The 20,753-nt window shown below is 51.7% G+C and overlaps 1 long non-coding RNA gene across 1 annotated transcript in view; it reads right to left on the bottom strand.

Moving 5' to 3' along the window:
• Positions 1 to 7,934: 7,934 nt before the first annotated feature.
• The window catches only part of LOC109574409 (uncharacterized), a 162,963-nt gene continuing 150,144 nt past the window's right edge, over positions 7,935 to 20,753 (bottom strand). The window contains exon 3 of the long non-coding RNA XR_002183085.2: positions 7,935 to 13,480. This is a non-coding gene — a long non-coding RNA (uncharacterized lncRNA). The remainder of the gene's footprint in view (positions 13,481 to 20,753) is intronic.

The raw sequence follows: 20,753 nt of genomic DNA, 5'->3' as shown, positions 1-20,753 counted from the left end.
AGGTGGGGCTGCAGTTAGAACCAGTTCAGCCTGCAGCCTCCCGCTCCTCCCCAGGCACTCAGATAAGTCATCAAAACCCTCAGGATAAATTAATAGGAGGGACTGCCCCTAAATCATCATGATTTCCAAATGCTCTTTTCAACAGTCTACAAAAAGGCTGTCCCCGAGTCAGAACACATGCCCCTCCCCAAGTCTTACAGATGAAGATCACTGGGGCTGGAAAGAGGCCACAGCAGCTCAGCAGTTTCACCTACAAACCTAGAAAGGCTGGGCTCTGGGACCCCCACCCTGGCCTGCTTCTCCTCCAGACCACCCACTTTCTGTTTGCAACCCTTTCTCCAACCTTGAAACCTGACACCTTCCTCTGGAGGAGCCACCCATGTTTAAACAAATAAATACCCCAAAGTAGCCACCTCCCTGGTGGGATTCAAATAAACGTCCCAGGAAGGAGTTTGGGGGAGGGGGAAGGTACCTGGGCCTTCTGAGCAGCTCGCCTGCCAGGAAGCATCCTTGTGCCATGGTTTTCTCTGCAAACTTTGGGTCAGTGCTTAGGTCCAACTCTAGCAATGAGACCCTCCCAAATTGGGGAGGGACTCCTTGGGCTGAAGGGGGCTCTGTCAGTCACCTCCTGGGGAACGTGGTGGTTGCTGAAACTGGGGAGGAGCACCAGGGATGGTGGGAGGGCTGCTCAGTCAAAGAGGAAGCACCCCCACCACCACCGCCAAAGCTGTTCAGAGACTCCCTGGAGCTCTGGGTACTCAGTCATAAGCCCCAAAATCTCTCTGCCATTTGGGAGGGGCAGGGATCAGCTCTCCGTGACTCAGAAACACTTAAATAGAACCCCGGCAGTGAGGAGGGGAGGGGTGCGGAGACCCAGCAGAGACCCACAAGTCAGAAATCTCCCTGCTGTGACTCAGGGGAGGAAACCACTGAGCGTCCTTGGTTTCACGGAATGCGGACAGCCGGGAACGGGAATAAAGGCTTGGCGCTGTCACGGGTCGGCTGGTCCGCGGAGTCGGTAATGAAAAGGATTTTCAAGCGTATCCGAGAAATCAGAGGGATGAGGACAACTGCCCGATTGCGGCTTTAAGAGAAACTCCAGGAGTGGAAGCCCCAGCCCCCCCAAAGGAGGGAGGGTGGGCGGAGAGGTTGCCCTCCCACCTCAGGAGCTGGCCCAGTGGGTTCGGGGACTGGGGACCCCAGTGGACGAGATTGTGCTGGAAAGCTGGCCGGCACCACAAGAGCATAAGGAAGAGAGGGGGATGAGGGCAACCACGTTAAAAAATAAACACAAACCCCAAAATAAACACTGTTAATGGAAGTGACTAATCAAGGGTGTGCTGAACTTGGTGGTTCTTGATAAGATACAGGGGGAAATGCACTTGGAAAAAATAACAGATTTCTTTTTCTCCTTTGATAAATAAAGCGATGCAGAGCCGGGAGGTGAGGGTTCACGTTTGTTTCAACCTGGCAGAAAGTCTCTCAGTCGTGTCCGACTCTTTGCGACCGCATGGACTGTATAGTCCCCGTGGACTGAATTCTCCAGGCCAGAATCCTGGAGTGGGTAGCCTTTCCCTTCTCCTGGGGATCTTTCTGACCCAGGAATCAAACCATGGTCTCCTGCATTGCCGGCGGATTCTTTACCAGCTAGCTACCAGGGAAGCCCTTCAATCTGGCAGCGGAGGTTTAAAAAAAAAAAAGTTTCTCGATCTTGACACTATAGACATTTGGGGCTGGATAATCCTTATAAAGGGCTTCTCAGGTGGCACTCATAGTAAAGAATCCACCTGCCAATGCAGGAGACTTAAGAGACTTGAACTGTGGGTTCAATCCCCGGGTTGGGAAGATGCCCTGGAGATGGGCACGGCAACCCACTCCAGTATTCTTGCCTGGAGAATCTCATGGACAGAGGAGCCCGGTGGGCTACAGTCCATAGGATCGCAGAGTCAGACACAACTGAAGCGACTCACGCACACACACACACACACACACACGCATGCACAATCAGGTACAGAACACTGCTGCTTCAAAGTTCTCCAGGAACAGCTGCCGTTCATCTCACAGCTGCCTTGACCCAGAAGGTGAGTGACTCTGGCCCATCGTGCAAAAGAATCCAGCAGAGAAGGGAAGTCGGAGATGCCAACTGGAGCCCAGTGGGCAGAGCCTCCTGCGTTGCTGGGCTCCACGGCAGGGGGCGGGGGACGGAGTCCACCAGGCAGCATTCCTCACCCAAGCAGGTCTTTGCCGCAGTGGGGCTTTCTGTCAAAGGGACTCTGGGACTTAAAATGTCGAGTGCCTAGGTTCGATGCATAAGACAGGGTGCTCAGGGCTGGTGCACTGGGATGACCCTGACGGATGGGATGGGAAGGGAGGTGGAACAGGGGTTCAGGATAGGGAACACATGTATACCCATGACTGATTCATGTCAATGTATGGCAAAAACCACCACAGTATTGTAATTAGCCTCCAATTAAAATAATTAATTTAAAAAATAATAAATTCAATCAGAAAATTCTAGGATGTTGCTCAGAGTGTAGTTTAGACACTCTGACCAATAATCTTTGGGGGGCGCTTCTTGGAAGTTAATGCTTATGCTTAAAAAAAGCACAACATGAAGGGTTTTCTCTTTGCCTTTGGACTTTGGTTTTTGTAACAAGATGTGATTGTCTTGTTACAATGCATGGGACAATCTATGACATACATTCAAATATTGTGGGAAAAAAAATAAAATAAAATGTCGCGTGCCTATCTCACGTTGTAAGAGTGGAAATGGTCTCCCTCTGCGACCTTGCCTCCGTAAGCTCTGCCCAGAGAAGGGCTGCCTGCCAGGCTGGAGGGAAAAGGTGCCGATGAGGAGGAGATGGGGGGCAGGGGCGGGCTGTGGCTGGTGCCTCCTGCCCTGAGTCTCAGCCTTGACCTTTCCCTCCCTCCACCCCCAGTTCTGGAAGCCAGGGCAGAACCAGACTCCTCCCCGCCTGGCTGGGTGCTTTCCTCCTCTGCAATCTGCTTTCCACCAAAAAAAAAGAGAAAAGTGTTCTAAATAGAGCAGAACTGAGGATGGGCTGCAGCCCGGATGAAGTCTTCCCATCCCTGGAGAGCCCAGCAGGCCCCGTGGAGGGCTGGTCCGCCCTCAGCGCCTCTTATTCAAAGCATTCTTGACCCCGGAGCACGCGCGCCCACCCCTGACGGCAGGCACAGCGCTACCATGAATGCATTCTGCTTCTGCAGCATTTTGCCTGCACTGGAGCCCTCCTCCCGTTCCGCAGACACCTTCTCGGGCCTCCTCTCCCTGAGGTACTCTCTAGGGAAGCCCGTTTCAGGTGGAGACCAGAGGCCTGATCCATCACTGCTCACCACCAACTTGCCGAGGGAGGTTGGGTGGCTTAATTGACCCACCAGAACCTCGGAGGTCCCCAGACCAAAGTCCATGAACAAGGACCACAGTCTCTCACTGGGTCAGATTGCCAAATACTAATCTTTTTTTTTTTTAAGTGAGACTCTCCCATTGCTCTTGAGGGGACCTGGGCACCAGCTTGGGGGTGGATCTTCAGACGTTCCTCCTCCTCGATTCTGGAAAAGCCTACTCGAGGCTCGCCTCCACCAGGCACAGGGCCGGCAGCACACTTGGGATCCAGGCTCAGCACGTGGTTCTGCACTTTTCACTCATTATCACGCGTGTCCAGGATCATTCCAGTGCCGACCGGGTTTCATTGATGAGGGTCTCACACCCCCTGGAAGAAGAAGCCTTTCGCCCTCGGAAGACAAGGTGTGAGAAAGTCCACAACCGCCAGAGGGGAAAGGGTCTCGTTTTGCTCTTCACTTTGTCACCAACTCATGACCCAGGTAAAGCCCAGGGCAGGTGACCTGGTGACCCGTCTGGGATGTCTTTGGGAGGAGGTGTAGGGGTGGCCGTCAGGAAGGCCATTTGCAGTCTGGGGGGTTCATGGAGAAGCTGTGGCGGGGGAGCGGCAGACCCCACCTTCCATCTCCAGCCTCTTCCTGATGCCTCCACTGAGTCCAACCTTAAAGACTCCGAAGTCAGAGTCATCCCATGACTTGTCTGTGAGTCAGCACCACTTGGCTCACTCTTCACCGCCACTCTGAATTCAGCACCTCCAAGAACATCAGTTCACGGCGGCAACCCGGCAAAGGCAAGGAATTTGGGAAGTGACATGAACTTAAAAGTGAGGATTCCCCGCACTGACCACCGTCAGCACTGGGCGGGCCTCCCCTCCTCCATCACTGCACAGAAGGAAAACAGGGGGCAGAGGGGAAGGAGGAAGGGGAGGAGTTGCAATCTGTAAATAGGGGGCTCCCCTGGTGGCTCGGGGGTAGACACGGGTTCGATCCTGGTGCAGGAAGATCCCACGTGCTGCAGAGGAGCTGAGCCCGTATGCCATAACGATGGAGCCTGTGCCCTAGAGTCTGGGAGGTGCAGCTCCTGAAGCCCACAGGCCTAGTCCAGGCCTCCGACAAGAGAAGCCACCTCGAGGAGAGGCCCAAATACCATTGCAACATGACAGAAGCCTCCACCCACCGCAACTGCAGAAAAGCCGGCGCGGCCACAGAGACCCAGCACAGCCAAAAATATTTAAATAAAAATTCTTTTTAAAAAAATCGGCAAACAGGGGCCCTTCATAGCACAACGCATTTGTAAACAAGATTAATCATTGTTGGAAGTTGTTTGGTTCTTTTTCCCCCCCAGTGAAATCTATTTCAGAACTGGGGGTGGGCAGGGGAAGGAGTGTTCTCTATATCCTTTCTTACAAGTCTGGTTCAGAGCACTGAAAAAAAAAAAAAATCAAAATGCTGAAACAAGGTGTTTTTTTCCCCTCTGGATGAACTGTTTTACAATAAGCTACCTGCTGGAGTCAGGAAACCTGAGATCAATGGCTTTCGGCTCCCGCAGAAAACTCACACGAAGGCTCTGCTGAAGAGCCTTTACAGAGAGACAGTCACCCGCACACAACCCTTTGTGCACGTTCCAGCTTTTATCTGGAGCCATTTCTCTCCTCTGCTTCACCTCCTTCCCTCCTTCTCCATGGAGAATGGCTTCCATCCCAGGGCAAAACTCCCCCCACAGCCCAGGCCTTCACCTTGTTTGGAGCCAAAAGAGTGATGGAAGAGACGACAGAGGAAGGCTGGGGAGGGGCTGCTCCCTGGGCCCCGAGATGGAGCCCAGTTTCTTTACTATTAGGTGTGTGATGCTCAGAGCGGGGAGAGGTGCCCAAAATCAAAATAAATAGCCAACGGAAACAGGGAGCCCCTCCCTGGGCAGGGTAATTGCTCAGCATGAGCGTTAATCCAAACACATGAGAAAAATGGTTCCTGTTGAAGGACCCGGCAAGGAACACTCCTTACTGGAAAGGAAATGTGTTTACAACATTTTATTTGCTCCTTAGTTTCTAATGCTGCTCTGGCCCCGCGTCCTGTAAACAGACCAGCCTTTCCATTCTCCGGCGGTGCCAGCAGAGCTGAAGATGGAACACATGAGCCGGTGCCAGAAATCTTGGGCGACGGAGGTCTCGTAGCTACAAGAACCCACGCCCAGCAGGAGGGGAGAGCTGAGAGGGGAGCTTGTTGGGCGGCAGTGGAGGAGAAGGGTGTGATTTGAAATCTAGGTGTGAAAATGGAGAAAGGCTGCCTGGATTGTGAGATCAGAACTTTCCTCTCCCTGGGGGGAGAAAGCAACAGAAAGTTTCCGTGAACCCGATATGTCCGTCTGATAGAGTATCCTGCAGAGCTTCCTTGGTTTGTAGAGGCACTCAGCAGGTTTGGGAGAGAACTTGGCCTTGGGGAGAAAAATCTTGACCAGTATTAGGGTCACATGAAGCTCATGTGGTCTTGAGGGGCCCCAGGAAGTGGAATCACTGTCCGAGGGCCAGTATCCAGGGATTATCATCTATGTTCTTCGCTGGAACTCAGTTCTAGACCCTTAAAACAAACCACGTAGCTGAAAGAGCTTGCCAGAGCTGGGGAGATTGTTCACGTTGGGGAAACGCAGACGTTGCGGTGGAGCTCGCAGCTGAAGTCTTTTCCCACACAGATGCAGAGATCTCGTGAGCCCAGAGTTGTGGCAGACAGGTCCCAGCATAGAGCTAAAAGCCCATGTTTATTGAATGCTGTGTCCCTGGCGTCATTCTTTTGCCACACCTGGAATAACTCATCTAAACCCTACGAAGCTGCTCAAAGATGAGGCTAAGATACCCCCCAGAAGTGTCACTGCTAGAGCTCAGGTGGTGCCGTAAGGCAGGAAGCTGGGTTTCTGAATATGTGCATGAAAAAGAGCATCCTGCTTCCACAACTGCCAGCACACATCCTCCTGAGGAATGAACAGGGACGATGCCTTAGACAAAGCAACGGAGATTCCGGGCTGTTTTGTCACAGCAGCCTGCCGTGACTGATACAGTTTGCACAGAGAAACTGTGACACTGTCCTTAGGGCAAGGACCTTACAGGATGTGGTTTAGGGCAAGTCATTCAATCTCCCTCACCTAACTCTCATCACCCATGACAACAAGGTCTTAATACCATCTCACAGCGTTGCTGTGAGATTCACGTGAGAAGCATTGCCAAGAGCTTTCAAACCCTATCGCCCTGTAAGACATTGGGCTGTATTCTTTTCCTTTTTTGGAGTATAATTGCTTTACTCTGTTGTGTTAGTTTCTGAGGTACAATGAACAGTGAATCAGCTATATGTGTGTGTTCTCCCCTCCCTCCTGAGCCTCCCTCCCACCCACCCTGCAAGGTCATCACCCAGGTGAGCTCCCTGGGCTATACAGCAGCTTCCCACTAGCTCTCTCTGTTACACATGGCAGTGTTTATGTCAACGCTACTCCCTCAATTCACCCCACCCTCCCCCTTCCCTCCCTGGGCCCACCTGTCTGTTCTCCATGTCTGCGTGCATTATTTTCTGAACTGCTTGGTTTTGCTTGGCCAAGTGTCTTATCATTTCTTGAACGTTTGATATTGGTCCTGGTGACCAGAGCCCACAGATGACACCCACTTCATCCAAATTCTAACTTTACTCATCTGTGTGAAGAAGAGGGGGTGGTCTTTGAGTTCTTCTCTTCCCCAAAACAGAAACTTCTGCCTCTCTTTCTGCTCCCCGCCCCACAGAAAGGCTGGTTAATCAGATGACAAACGGGAGCAGTGTCTTCTCTCCTTGGGTCTGCTTGCTCTAGAGTGATGTCTCTTTCTCTGCTTTCTGTCCTCCAATGTTAAGCCCCTGGACCTAGGAAGGACCATTCCTCAGGAGTGTGTGCCCTTGGACCTAGGAAGTCCATCCCCTTTAGCAGGGAATCTGGTCACCATTGTCCAACTTCTCTGTTGCTGGAAACATTCATGATGGGATGGAGAGCAGGCAGGCAGCATCATCCACCCAGATTCTCCAGGAGTACTAACCGTGAGTTTATTTGGCGAATGCAATTGATGGTTTTATATGTGTGGTTCTTGTCCAACCAGACTGTAAGATCCTAAAGGCAAAGGACATCCCACATGTCTTGTGCTTTTCTTCCATTTCTCTCCCTATTAGACACAGTGAAATTCTTTAGAAATTCTGATCTAAACTTCTGATTTAAATTTTTTCTCTCCTATCTTAAAAATCACTCTGCATGCATGCTAAGTTGCTGTGGTCGTGTCTGACTCTCTGTGATCCTATGGGCTGTAGCCCACCAGGCTCCTCTGTCCATGGAATTCTCCAGGCAAGAATATTGGAGTGGGTTGCCATGCCCTCCTCCAGGAGATCTTCCTGACCCAGGGATCAAACCTGTGTCTCTTATGTCTCCTGCATTGGCAGCAGGGTTCTTTACCAACAGTGCCACCTGGGAAGCCCCTAAAAATGGCCCTAGCTCTCAGATAACTGGCAAAAAGCAGGCATATTCTATTTCAAGAAGAGATTCTGCAGAAAAACCAACCAATCAAGGAACAAGCACATTTTTTCTGCTGTTCAGGAAACACTTTATTGATTAATAGGCAGTCAAAAAAACAAAAAAACACCAGGCAAGTTTAGTGGGACATACAGTAACAGATCATGAATACGGAAAATCAACTCCACATCTTCCTTGTATACCTACCGGGTAAAAGCCATGAGGCTACGACTCAAGACTTCTGAACTGCAGGTCTCCAGTGACCTTGGCTTTGGCCAGGGACCCCAAAACGCTGATCGCCCTTTCCTTACCATAACACTTTTTGTGTCATTTACTGTGCTTATTCTGAACTTGTTTTAAACTTTTTTTCTCTCAATACTCTGTTTCTCTCATAAAAGCAGAAACTGGGTCACCTCTTACACTTTCAAACTTATTCTTTTTGGGGTCCCTAGCCAATGCCAGATGCTTTAAGAGAATGTGACAGAGTGGGAGGTCACAACCGATTGAGAAGGAATAATAAACCCAGGAAGGCTTCCTAGAGCAGGCAGCATTTGAAACGACCTTTAAGGATGCACAGGATTTCAGTAGCCTGGCTGCCCAACATAGACTCATCCAGGAAGAACTGCCAGAGGATTAAAACTCATGCTGAGTTCAATCAAAAATCACCACTGGAGTGTGAAAGGAGCTTTCCTAATTAAGCAATTCCAGAACATTTCCCAGCTCTTGACCGCATGAGTAGTAGTGGGGAACTGCTATATCCGGGTGGGCTGGGACCAAGTCTTCTCCACGGATGGCTAGCAGGGTGGCCTAGAAAAGGGCCTTGGGCGTCTGACATGGAGCAATGTGCATTGGTATGCTGTACCCCACAGCGGGTGGGTATCAGGGACCACCATCAAGGAGACCTGAGTACCTGGATCTCTACCTGAGTACCTGGATCTTGATCTGGATATCTGGATCTCTACCTGAGTACCTGAATCTCGATCTGGGCACCTGGATCTCTACCTGGGCACCTGGATCTGTACCTGAGTGCCTGGATCTCTGCCTGGGCACCTGGATCTCTACCTGGGCACCTGGCTCTCTGCCTGGGCATGTGGATCTCTGCCTGGATACCTGGAGCTGCAGCGCTTCAGACTGAAGATGTTTCCAGCATAGGGTAAAGAACATGCCAGCTAGTTTGGTTCTGCTGAGGCTCATTCTTGGAAACTGGAGAGACTGGGTGTCTGTCCATCCCCTGGGGACTGGATATCTCCACGGGTTCTTGGCCTTACCCGATCAACAGCAATTGATGACAGACCAGACAAGAAATTCAGGCAAGCTTTGTTCGGGCTCCTGCTACAGCAGTGGGCAATGAAAACAAGTAACAGGCCCCCTTGCTTTTTCCCCAAGTGGAGGGAGCTGGCTCCTTCCACGGGGCGAGGGCAGGAGGCAGGTCCAAGGGTCAGGCAGAGCGGGGCCTGGGTGGGCAAACCTGGGAGGTGCTGTGTGCAGGGGACACGTGCAGGACCCTGCGTTTGCTCTCCACCCCCTGCTTTTGCTCCAGGTGCCTCAGAAGTGGCAGTTGGCTTTTGAGCCTTTCTGTTATGTTACTGTCCAGCATTTGCCCCAGCTGCACATCACAGTCATGTCTAGTCCTCACCGTCTCTGTCTTCTGTTGCTGGAGGAGATGCTGTCTAGGTACAGCAGTGTCCCAGGTCCCAGCCGGCCTCACGTGGAGAGTGACAAGCCCGGTCAGTTCACCGTTGGGCATTTCAGGCCGAAATCACGTGTTCACTGTGAAAAACTTAGAAGCCAGGAGGTCTGTGTCTTTTTTTCCAGTGGTGGTGGTGATGCTTATTTTAATGAGAGGCACGAGCTTCGCCCAACTGCCTGCGACCTGACTTCTGAAGCGCTCAGGGCGGAGGAGGGAGGAGACCCCCCAAGGACCACCTGGCGGGTTTGCAGCCCCGAGCCACGGCCACGGTAAACCCCCTGGGCAGCTGGAGCCCTGAACACAGGCGCCTCACACCCAGGACGACAAGGCTTCCATGCTGTCTTCCCCGCCTCGCTGAAGCCCAGGGCTGAGCTATCGGAGAAGGTGGGAGCTGGGGGGTGGGGGCGAGGGGGCAGGCAAGGAGGAAGGAAAGAAGAAGGAGACGGAAAAAATCCTTTTAAAAAAAGCCTTCGACAGAACCCGATAACCTGGAGTACACGGTGATGGGTGCCGGACGGCATACAAATGCCAAAAGGCAAGTCCCAGGCCGGGCCAACGTAAGGCTCAATATTTGCCTTTCCCTGAGCAAGCTAATAAATCCCCTACAGTTTTAGCCACGCAGAGCTCCCAGTTTTTACTTATTGGTCAAGACGGCAGGCAGGTTTTTCTCTGCCTCCCAGTCACCCCGGGCAAACAGCGGGCCCCCTCCCCCTGGCCTGTCATCAGTCTGTATGTCTATTTGCCTTCTCCTTCGACAAACTCTAGCTCGGTGCACTGACAAGTACAAACGGCTTTGAAGGAGTCGTTGGTAATGGACTTCCTAAGACAGCCCTGTCTCTGGCTGGTGTGGCCGAAGGCAAAGCAAGAGCTACCCGTCAGCCATGGGCTGCGTCAGACAAGGCTTAGAACGGGACACACGGGAGGAGAACTTGGAGGACCATTAAGACCACCCCCTTCCTCTCCCATTTTATTGATGGGAAAAACTGAGACCTGGAGAAAAAGGCTTGAGTGACTTATACATGAGCTTGGAGCAAGCTGAAATCAACCCGGGGACTGCCCTGGAGGTCCAGTCATTAAAACTCTTTGCTTCCATTACAAGAGGTGAGAGTTCAATCCCTGGTCAGGGAACAAAGATCCCACATGCCATGAGATACAACCAAAAAATAAATCATCAGATAGACAAACAACTGCTGGATACTTTTTAAAAACTTAAGGGAAAAGGAAATTAAGGCTAGGACTTGCTTGAGCCAGAGAGAAAAAAAAAAAAGCAAATTTTTTAAGTCATGAACTCTGTCCTTCCATATGGCAACTGTGGATGGCATAGCTAGAAGGGGTTTTGGGGAATGTGTGATGTGACTCCCTCATTTTACATGGAAAGAGCTGAGAAGTGGGACTTCCTGGGACAAAAACTCAGGTCTCCTTGTCTCCCTACTCTCTGCTTTTTTATCAGCGTAAGACACACAGCCGGACCCAGAAATGAGATGCCTTTGGCTCACTATCGGATGAAGAAATTGACACATGTGGATGAAGTACTCCTTGGAATTCTGCTGTCCCCCCTAACGCTGAACATCATCCAACCTTCTCTCCCAGGTCTCTCTCAAGCTGCCAGAAAGGCTGCCTCCCCCACGGCCTGCCCATCCCGCATCCGATGCTGGAAACGGGATTCCCGCACTAGTCGAGGGTAGATCTAGATAACAGCGATGCTCTAGACCACTTCAGGCTCTGGGGATCTGGGATTCGACGTGGATGAGAAGAGAAGAAAAGAGGGAAAAGAGGAAACTTCTGCTTTTGGCACCACAGTGGGACTTCTTCTGGAACCAATGACCACATGTGGGGTATAAAAATGAGGGAAACATCTGAAATGAGTCCTTTTTTTTAAAAAAAAAGAACAATGACACCCCAGGAGCTGGCCAGTGTTCCTTCAACAGCAGTGAAGGCACGGAAATTCAGGACACAGGGAAAGACACACGTGCAGGAGGTTGGGTCTTTATCTCGACAGGTGTGCAGTGACAGAGTCTTTTCCAGATGCTTGCGTGCTCATCTCTACCCTAGTAGGTGATGACCTCCGTACACCCCCGCCCCCCGCCGGGGCCACCAAACAAGATGAGCAGGGTTAGATGAGATGCTTAAGCCTGTCTTTCAGCAGAAGAGATAAAGCCTTGATCCTCTGACAAGAAGCAACAACTTCAGGATGGCATGCGCTCCCGAAAGCCTGGCTTTCACTCACCTGGGAAGAACCTGTAATTTGCCTTCTGGTTGTTCTCACTTGTCGAGAGCACCCCCAAACTGTGGCTGGTGCAACCTCCTTCTCTCTCCCCCGCTACCACTACCAAGTTCCGCTGCCTTATCCCAGATAAAGCCCGTGTCTGGAAAGGGAAGGGAATTGGGGGAGGGGAGTTCCGAGTCTACAGCATCTGAGCTGACCTCGAAGGTTATCCAGGAGACTTCAGACAGAAAGCACACACTTCGGCCCAGTTTACACGCCCCTGATATTTTACGGGACCCTAGAGGTCAAAGGAATGTCAGGAAGTCTTCCAGCCAACTCCTTCACTCTCCAGACAACACCACCCCAAGAGTTTTTAGCTCTTAGTCTGTCTAGCTAAGATGCAGAAATTTTCTTCTTGGCTCTTATTTTATACAAACGTGTGACACACACACACACACACACACACACATCCCACAGTCTATTTTCCATTGTTTCCAGTGGCTGTATTATTTTTGTTTCATCATGAGCTGTTTTGTTCTCAACAGAAAAGGTTCACTTCATCAACAGGACTTGGGTTTTGTGGGGCCCCATCTATGGTCCGGACACACTGGAAAGAAGGGGTCCTCTAGAAACACCATCAACTCTGGCCGCTGGATAGTCTGTAACGAAGCACGGTGTTCTGACGTGGACTCCGACTGCCCCGCTGGGAGCTGATCACGCATCTGTGTCAACAGAAGACGTGTCCGTGTTCTGCTCCTCCAGACGTGCACCTGTGTGCAATCCAAACCGAGAAGGTGAACGTGGGTGACGCCAGCCTTCAGGATCCAGCTCCCTGCGAGGGCCCCTACAACGCCCTAGCATCTTTACAGCCTGAAGAATTTCTGCACAGACCTGCATCATGTTGGAGCCTGTGGGGCCAGACCCCACACACATACAATGAGGACGGATGCTCTTCCAAGGCTGCTTGTACAGCAACATGCAAACACCAGCCTTTTCAGAAGGAGCAAAATGTAAGATCAGTAGACTTATGTGTAGTGAACTTTTTGCTCTATATCCAGCTGAGAAGTGATGGAGTAAAAGAGAACTGCTGAGTCCGAAGGCTCAGCAGACGTGGGAGGTGGCGAGAATGAAAGAATGCAGGAGAAAACCCTCTGGTTTCCGAGGACTGGTGGGGGACGGTCTGAAGACCAGGCACCAGCAGAAGAAGTTATAAGGTCCACGGTCATGGCTTCCCCTTCAGCTGGAGGTGGCCTCCTGTTCACACAGGTCAACACACACAGGATTCCTCAGGCCAAGGTTCTTTGCTTTCTCCTCAAACATCTTCTTAAATCCAGAAGCTCCTTTAGCCTCCAGAAAGCGTGTGTGTGTTAGTCACTCAGTTGCGTCCAACTCTTTGCAACCCCATGGACCTGTAACCTGCCGAGCTCCTCTGTCCATGGGACAAGAATTCTGGAGTGGGTAGCCATTTCCTTCTCCACGGGATCTTCCTGACCCAGGGATCGAACCTGGGTCTCCTATGTTGCAGGCAGATTCTTTACCAACTGAGCCACCAGGTAAGTCCATTCTCCAAAATAAGACTTCTCATTCCAATCCAGAGCACTTGCCTCTTAAGAGAAGGTCCCATCTTAGCTCCTTGGGGTCTTCCTGGTTACACTGAGGTTCCTGGTGGGGACTGTGGGCGAGAGGAACAGTTCTCCACCTGTCCTGCCTCCCAGGCCTGTGGACAAAAAAACAGCAACACAGTGAGACTCTGCATTCTGTCCTTTCAATGGAGGAATTTGAACAACGAACATCACCTTACTGCCTTTAATCCAGAATGTTCTAGTTACTGAATAGAACACTGTTGTTGTTCTTCAGTTGCTCGGTCGTGTCTGGCTCTTTGTGACCCCCAACTACTGTAGCCGCCAGGCTCCTCTGTCCATAGCATTTCCCAGGCAAGAATAATGGAGTGGGTTGCATCTCCTTCTCCAAGGGTATCTTCCCAACCCAGGGATCGAACTCACATCTCCTGCGCTGGCAGGCAGATTCTTTACTGCTGAGCCACCTGGGTGGCCCAACGTTCCTTCAAGCAGTATTTTAGCTAAGGCAGGGAAAAGGCCTGTTTATACTGTTCAAGTTTCCTTTGCAGCTCAGATGGTAAAAAATCCACCTGCCAATGCAGAAGATCCGGGATTGATCCCTGGGTTGGGAAGATGTCCTGGAGAAGGAAATGGCAAACCACTCCAGTATTCTTGCCTGGAGAATTCCATGGAGAATGGAGCCTGGCAGGCTATAGTCCATGGAGTCAGAAACAGTCGGACATGACTAAGTGACTAACACATACTGTTCAAGGAACTCTGTACACTGAATCCCTGTCTCCAGTGTACAGGGATCAAGACCATCCCCATGGAAAAGAAATGCAAAAAAGCAAAATGGCTGTCTGGGGAGGCCTTACAAATAGCTGTGAAAAGAAGAGAAGCAAAAAGCAAAGGAGAAAAGGAAAGATATAAGCATCTGAATGCAGAGTTCCAAAGAATAGCAAGAAGAGATAAGAAAGCCTTCCTCAGCGAACAATGCAAAGAAATAGAGGAAAACAACAGAATGGGAAAGACTAGAGATCTCTTCAAGAAAATTAGAGATACCAAGGGAACATTTCATGCAAAGATGGGCTCAATAAAGGACAGAAATGGTATGGACCTAACAGAAGCAGAAGATATTAAGAAGAGGTGGCAAGAATACACAGAAGAACTGTACAAAAAAGATCTTCATGACCCAGATAATCACGATGGTGTGATCACTGACCTAGAGCCAGACATCCTGGAATGTGAAGTCAAGTAGGCCTTAGAAAACATCACTACAAACAAAGCTAGTGGAGGTGATGGAATTCCAGTTGAGCTATTTCAAATCCTCAAAGATAATGCTGTGAAAGTGCTGCACTCAATATGCCAGCAAATATGGAAAACTCAGCAGTGGCCACAGGACTGGAAAAGGTCAGTGTTCATTCCAATCCCAAAGAAAGGCAATGCCAAAGAATGCTCAAACTACCACACAATTGCACTCATCTCATCCGCTAGTAAAGTAATGCTCAAAATTCTCCAAGCCAGGCTTCAGCAATACATGAACAGTGAACTTCCTGATGTTCAAGCTGGTTTTAGAAAAGGCAGAGGAACCAGAGATCAGATTGCCAACATCCGCTGGATCATGGAAATAGCAAGAGAGTTCCAGAAAAACATCTATTTCTGCTTTATTGACTATGCCAAAGCCTTTGACTGTGTGGATCACAATAAACTGTGGAAAATTCTGAAAGAGATGGGAATACCAGACCACCTGACCTGCCTCTTGAGAAACATATATGCAGGTCAGGAAGCACCAGTTAGAACTGGACATGGAACAACAGACTGCTTCCAAATAGGAAAAGGAGTTCGTCAAGGCTGTATATTGTCACCCTGCTTATTTAACTTATATGCAGAGTACATCATGAGAAGTGCTGGACTGGAAGAAGCACAAGCTGGAATCAAGATTGCTGGGAGAAATATCAGTAACCTCAGATATGCAGATGATGCCACCCTTACGGCAGAAAGAGAAGAAGAACTGAAGAGCCTCTTGATGAAAGTGAAAGAGGAGAGTGAAAAAGTTGGCTTAAAGCTCAACATTTAGAAAACGAAGATCATGGCATCTGGTTCCATCACTTCATGGCAAATGGATGGGGAAACAGTGGAAATAGTGTCAGACTTTATTTTTCTGGGCTCCAAAATCACTGCAGATGGTGACTGCAGCCATGAAATTAAAAGACGCTTACTCCTTCGAAGGAAAGTTATGACCAACCTAGATAGCATATTCAAAAGCAGAGACATTACATTGCCAACAAAGGTCCGTCTAGGCAAGGCTACGGTTTTTCCAGTAGTCATGTGTGGATGTGAGAGTTGGACTGTGAAGAAGGCTGAATGCTGAAGAATTGATGCTTTTGAACTGTGGTGTTGGAGAAGACTCTTGAGAGTCCCTTGGACTGCAAGGAGATCCAACCAGTCCATTCTGAAGGATACCAGTCCTGGGTGTTCACTGGAAGGACTGATGCTGAGGCTGAAACTCCAGTACTTTGGCCACGTCATGCGAAGAGTTGACTCATTGGAAAAGACCCTGATGCTGGGAGGGATTGGGGGCAGGAGGAGAAGGGGACGACAGAGGATGAGATGGCTGGATGGCATCACTGACTCGATGGACGTGAGTCTGGGTAAACTCCGGGAGTTGGTGATGGACAGGGAGGCCTGGCATGCTGCAATTCATGGGGTCGCAAAGTGTCGGACATGACTGAGCGACCAATCTGTACACTGAATCATTGCTGGGAACCCTCACACAAGCCTTACCACTACACCATGGCTGATTTTAAAAACCAAATACAGCTCAGAAGAACAGTTCTGGACAGTTCTGTTTTTCAGCTTGTGAGCCATGGGGGCAGGAGCATGGAGGGGTCAGATCACCCAGTTTTTACAGATGAAGAAACTGAGGCACAGAGGGACCACGCTGCTCCGTACAGGATGACAGGCACCTGGTCCTTAAGCCTGATGGTCACTTCAGCTGGAAGTTCCCCCTGCTTTCACAGGTTGCTGTTCAGTCGCTCAGGTCTCTGACTCTCTGCAACCCCATGGACTGCAGCACACCAGGCTTCCCTGTCCTTCACTGTCTCTCAGAGTTTTCTCAAACTCGTGTCTATTGAGTCCATGATGCCAACCCACCATCTTATCCTCTGTCACCCGCTTCTCAAGAGACCCTCAACAATAAATTAGGAGATGATCCAGAGTGCATAGGGGAGGAAGTGGAAAAATACGATGTAACGCATTTCCCTTCTGCGCTGCAGACTGCAAATGTGTGAAGATGGACTTGGACTTACGCTTTCCTCGCTTCCCACTCCCCCACCTAACTCCCCGTTTCTGAGCCACAAATACACTGAGTACCACGAAATGCCCTCAGGGGACTTCCTCATCTTAAAATTGCCGAGACCCTCCCTGGTGGCTCAGCTGGTAAAGAATCCACCCGCAATGCAGGAGACCCCCCTTTCAATTCCTGGGTCGGGAAGTTCCTCTGGAGAAGGGATAGGCCACCCATTCCAGTATTCATGGGCTTTCCTCGTGGCTCAGCTGATAATGGATCCGCCTGCAATGTGGGAGACCTGGGTTGGATCCCTGGGTTGGGAAGGGATCTTTCCAGGATCAAACCTGGGTGTCCAGCATTGGCAGGGGGATTTTTTTTTTAACCATCTGAGCCACCAGGGAAACTTGAACAGTATAAACAGGCCTTTTCTCCCCCTTAACTAAAATACTGCTTTTAGAAGCAGCATTGGGCTTCCTAGGTGGCTCAGCAGCAAAGAGTCCGTCTGCCAACACAGGAGATGCGAGTTCAATCCCTGGGTCGGGAAGATCCCCTGGAGGAGGGCATGGCAACCCACTGTAGTGTTCTTCCATGGAGAATCCCCCTGGACAGAAGAGCCTGGCGGGCTACAGTCCATGGGGTCGCACAGAGTCGGACATGACTGAGAGTCTAAGCCCACACACAGTCACGAATGCAGATGAATCTGGGCTCCCCCATCTCTGACTCCATCACCGCCAGCCCATGAGAAATCACCTGCAAATCTGCTCGTTCACAAGCACCATGTGGGATGAGATGCTGAGAAGGCAGACAGAAACCAGACAGGCACGCTCCGCTCCTGTGGGCCACAGCAGAGAGGCAACAACTGACACAGCTGAGGCCGGAAGGACCTCAGCATCAGAGGGACATGCATGGACTCTGGGTGCAGGAGGACCAACCGGCCCCTCTGCCCCTCCATGGTCCTGTGAGGTCATGGCTCAGCCTGGCGCGAGGGAGCTCTCCTTCCTGGGTGCTTGTGCTAAACCCCAGGTGGGGATGTGTGGGCTGCGATGAAGCCAGAGAGAGGGGTGCTGAGGTCAGAGATGGCAAGACGTTCCCATAAGTGCCTGGGGGAGGGAGAAGATGCTTCAAGACGTTTGCCTGCAGGAGCACTGTGGAAGGAGAGAGTGTGCAGGCAGGAGTCAGCTCCCCAAAAGCCAGCGCAGCAGCCTTCACAGAGGCACCCTGGGGCTCCAGGCGGCCAAGAGGGAGACCGGAAGTCTCTCCCTTCCGACACTCCCTGGGACCCCGAAACGCCCCCAACAGCCCCAAAGTCCTGCTAAACTTTCTGATTTCCACATTTCCCCTCCTCAGACACCAGCAGCCGTCTGAGCTGAACCGGAGAGGACCAGGGAGAAGGCCTTTCCCCAGGGAGACGCACAGGGCGAGCAAATGAATTGGCAGCTGCCGGTGAATCACTCGGGGACTTCCTTCTCGTCTCCGGGCAACCGCACGCACTCGCACCGGGACATTAAACACAGAGGGGAACGTCGGGAGGCATGCGCAAAACAAAACAAAAAGCCAAACACACCACGGCGCCCCCACCGCCCGACTCATCCTAACCCCACAGACCCAGCCGAGGGGGCTGAGGGTTGGGGACGGGAGGGTGGAAATGAGAGCCTCCACCCAGGGGAGGAGAACGAGGTTAGGACCAGCTCAGCAGAGCCGGACGCACCCTCGCCCCACACCAAACCCTCTGGGTCGAGCGTTCGTATTTGGCCAAAGACACACCTCTGTTAGCCTAGAGAAAGGCACTGGGCCAGCAGATTAGCAGGCACCTGGAGATCTGAAAGATCACTTAGAAACCCAGATGCGGGGGCGGGGTGGGGGGGTTAGGAAGCTGACAGTGGTTGAGACGCCGGTTCGGCTTCCCTGCCTCTCCCCCCAGCATCATTCTCCAGGTAAAGGCAGCTGCTAACTCCAGGGTCGGGTCCCCTCCCCACCTGCCTCCACCCCGCTCCCCACCCCCGCCACCGGCCCGGTTTTTTCCCACTCCTATGTTTTCCTGCCCGTTGCTATGGCCACTAGGAGCTGGTTAGACAGGACTCCAACACGCCGCCTTGCCCTTCAGACCCTGCCTCTCTGAAAACACCCAGGACAGAAGGAGAAAGCATGTTAAGAGTCTACAGGTGGAAAAACCCTGGAGAAAAACTGGGGACTGGGAAAGGAAGAAGAGGGCCCCTGTGAAAGGCTGAATGCGTGTGCATGCAAGCTCAAGTTGTGTCTGACTCTCTGCCACCCCATGGACTGTAGCCCTCCAGGCTCCTCTGTCCTTGGGACTCTCCAGGCAAGAACACTGGAGCGGGTCGCCATGCCCTCCTCCAGGGGATCTTCCCAACCCAGGGATGGAACCCACATCTCTTGCTTCTCCTCCGTTGGCAGCCAACAGGTTCTTTACCACTGTGCCCCCTGGGAAGCCTGACGTGCTGACTATCAGCCCCCATAGATACGTCTTAATACCCCTGCAACCTATGAATGTTGTTACCTTCTATAGCCAAAGAGACTGCGCAGGTGTGAGCAAGTCAAGGATCTTGAGAGGCAGAGATTGTCTTGGATGACTGGGGGAGAGGGGACACGTATACTCCCAAGTGTCCTAATAAGAGGGGAGCGGAGGGGGGTGTGACACAGAAGAAGGAGCAGGAGGTGTCACGACAGAAGCGGGAAGCTGGAGGGAGTGTTTCAAGGCAGGAAGCAGGAGGCAAGGGAAGCAGGAGGTCTCCAGAGGCTAGAAAGGCCAGGAAATGAACCCTTCCCGAGAGCTTCCCAAAGGAAAACAGCCCTGCCGACACCTTGACTTCCACCCAGTGAAAGTGGCCGATGAAAGAGACTGTGGGAGAAGGGAGTGTGGTTTCAAGCCACTGCATCCATGATGACCTTCTTGCACCATATAGGAAACTGAGCTTGTCAATCAGGGCATGCACCGTCTGCTTCCCCACAGACCTAGAGAAGAGGGTTGCTGGCTGCTCTTGGTTGGGGTTGGGGGGCTGGCACTGGGATGAAATCCAAGGCACTGGAGGATGCTCAACTACACCCCTGGCCTCCAGCCTCGAGAAGCCAGGAGCAGCCCCACTCAGTGTGACCACTGAAAACATCTCGGACACTGGCGTGTGTCTGGCATTGGGAGGTGGGGGATGGGGAACGGCAGAATCCCTCCCACAGACAATCACTGCCCCTGAGGTGCAGCCCTTTCTTGACTTCGGCTGCACCTGAGAATCACCTGGCAAGCTTTTCAAAACTCCCATGCCTGGGGCTCGGCCCAGCCTGGGGAAGCTGGCATCGCTTAGGGCGGGACAAGGCAGCAGTTAGAGCCGTGCTGCTGATTCCGATGGGTGGCGGGTGTTGAGAACCGCTGCATGTTGCAAAGGGCCAGAAAGCCCAGAGGAGAGAAGAAGAAGAAGGTAGCGATACACCTGAGTCCCAGCGACAGCCAGGACACAAGACGCCCCGAGGCAGAAACCACACAGGCTTACCAGGGCAGACCTGGGAACGCACATCCCAGCTGCCAGACGGGTGACTGGCTGGCGTGGAATTCCTGGTGGCTGTGTCACCTTGTTTCCCATCGGAACAGGGTGGACGCCTTGCAAGAAGGTGTCTCCCAGGAATAACCACACAAAGCCTCAGCCTCCTCCGCTCATGAAGCCAGCACAAAATGAGCCGGCTCCCACCCAACGCTATAAACATGAACTCACGGGACAAGAAGCACCGTCTCGGTAAAAACGGTGATCCTGCCTGGGGCCGGTTTAGGAGCAGGGAGCCTCCATTCTGCATCCAATTGGTAAACTTCCCAGGCACCGAGACCAGAATCCTCCCACAGGGATGCACTCTGAGCAAGGAGACTTCACGTCTCGAAAGCTGTCCTGATAATAAGCTTGGCTGGCAGTCTCTACCCGGGTCAGAGAGGAAAGGGAGGAGAGAATCTAATGAGAAACCAGCTGCTGAGCAAGAGACAGAGCTGAACAGGTTGATGCTCTGACTTCTTGCAAAGAAGGATGCGGTCACGTGTAAGTTCTCTCTCCTGCTGGGACCGTCTTTTTCCTTCATTATTTCATCCCCAGCCTGCCTGGCCGAAAGGCTGAGCCAAGCATTTCCTTATTTCCTTTGGCCAAAAT

Source organism: Bos indicus, chromosome 19 (assembly GCF_029378745.1).
Source record: "Bos indicus isolate NIAB-ARS_2022 breed Sahiwal x Tharparkar chromosome 19, NIAB-ARS_B.indTharparkar_mat_pri_1.0, whole genome shotgun sequence".
NCBI classification, from domain to species: Eukaryota; Metazoa; Chordata; class Mammalia; order Artiodactyla; family Bovidae; genus Bos; species Bos indicus.
The sequence above is the reverse complement of the archived record's forward strand: the minus strand, read 5'-3'. Positions and strand labels throughout refer to the sequence as shown.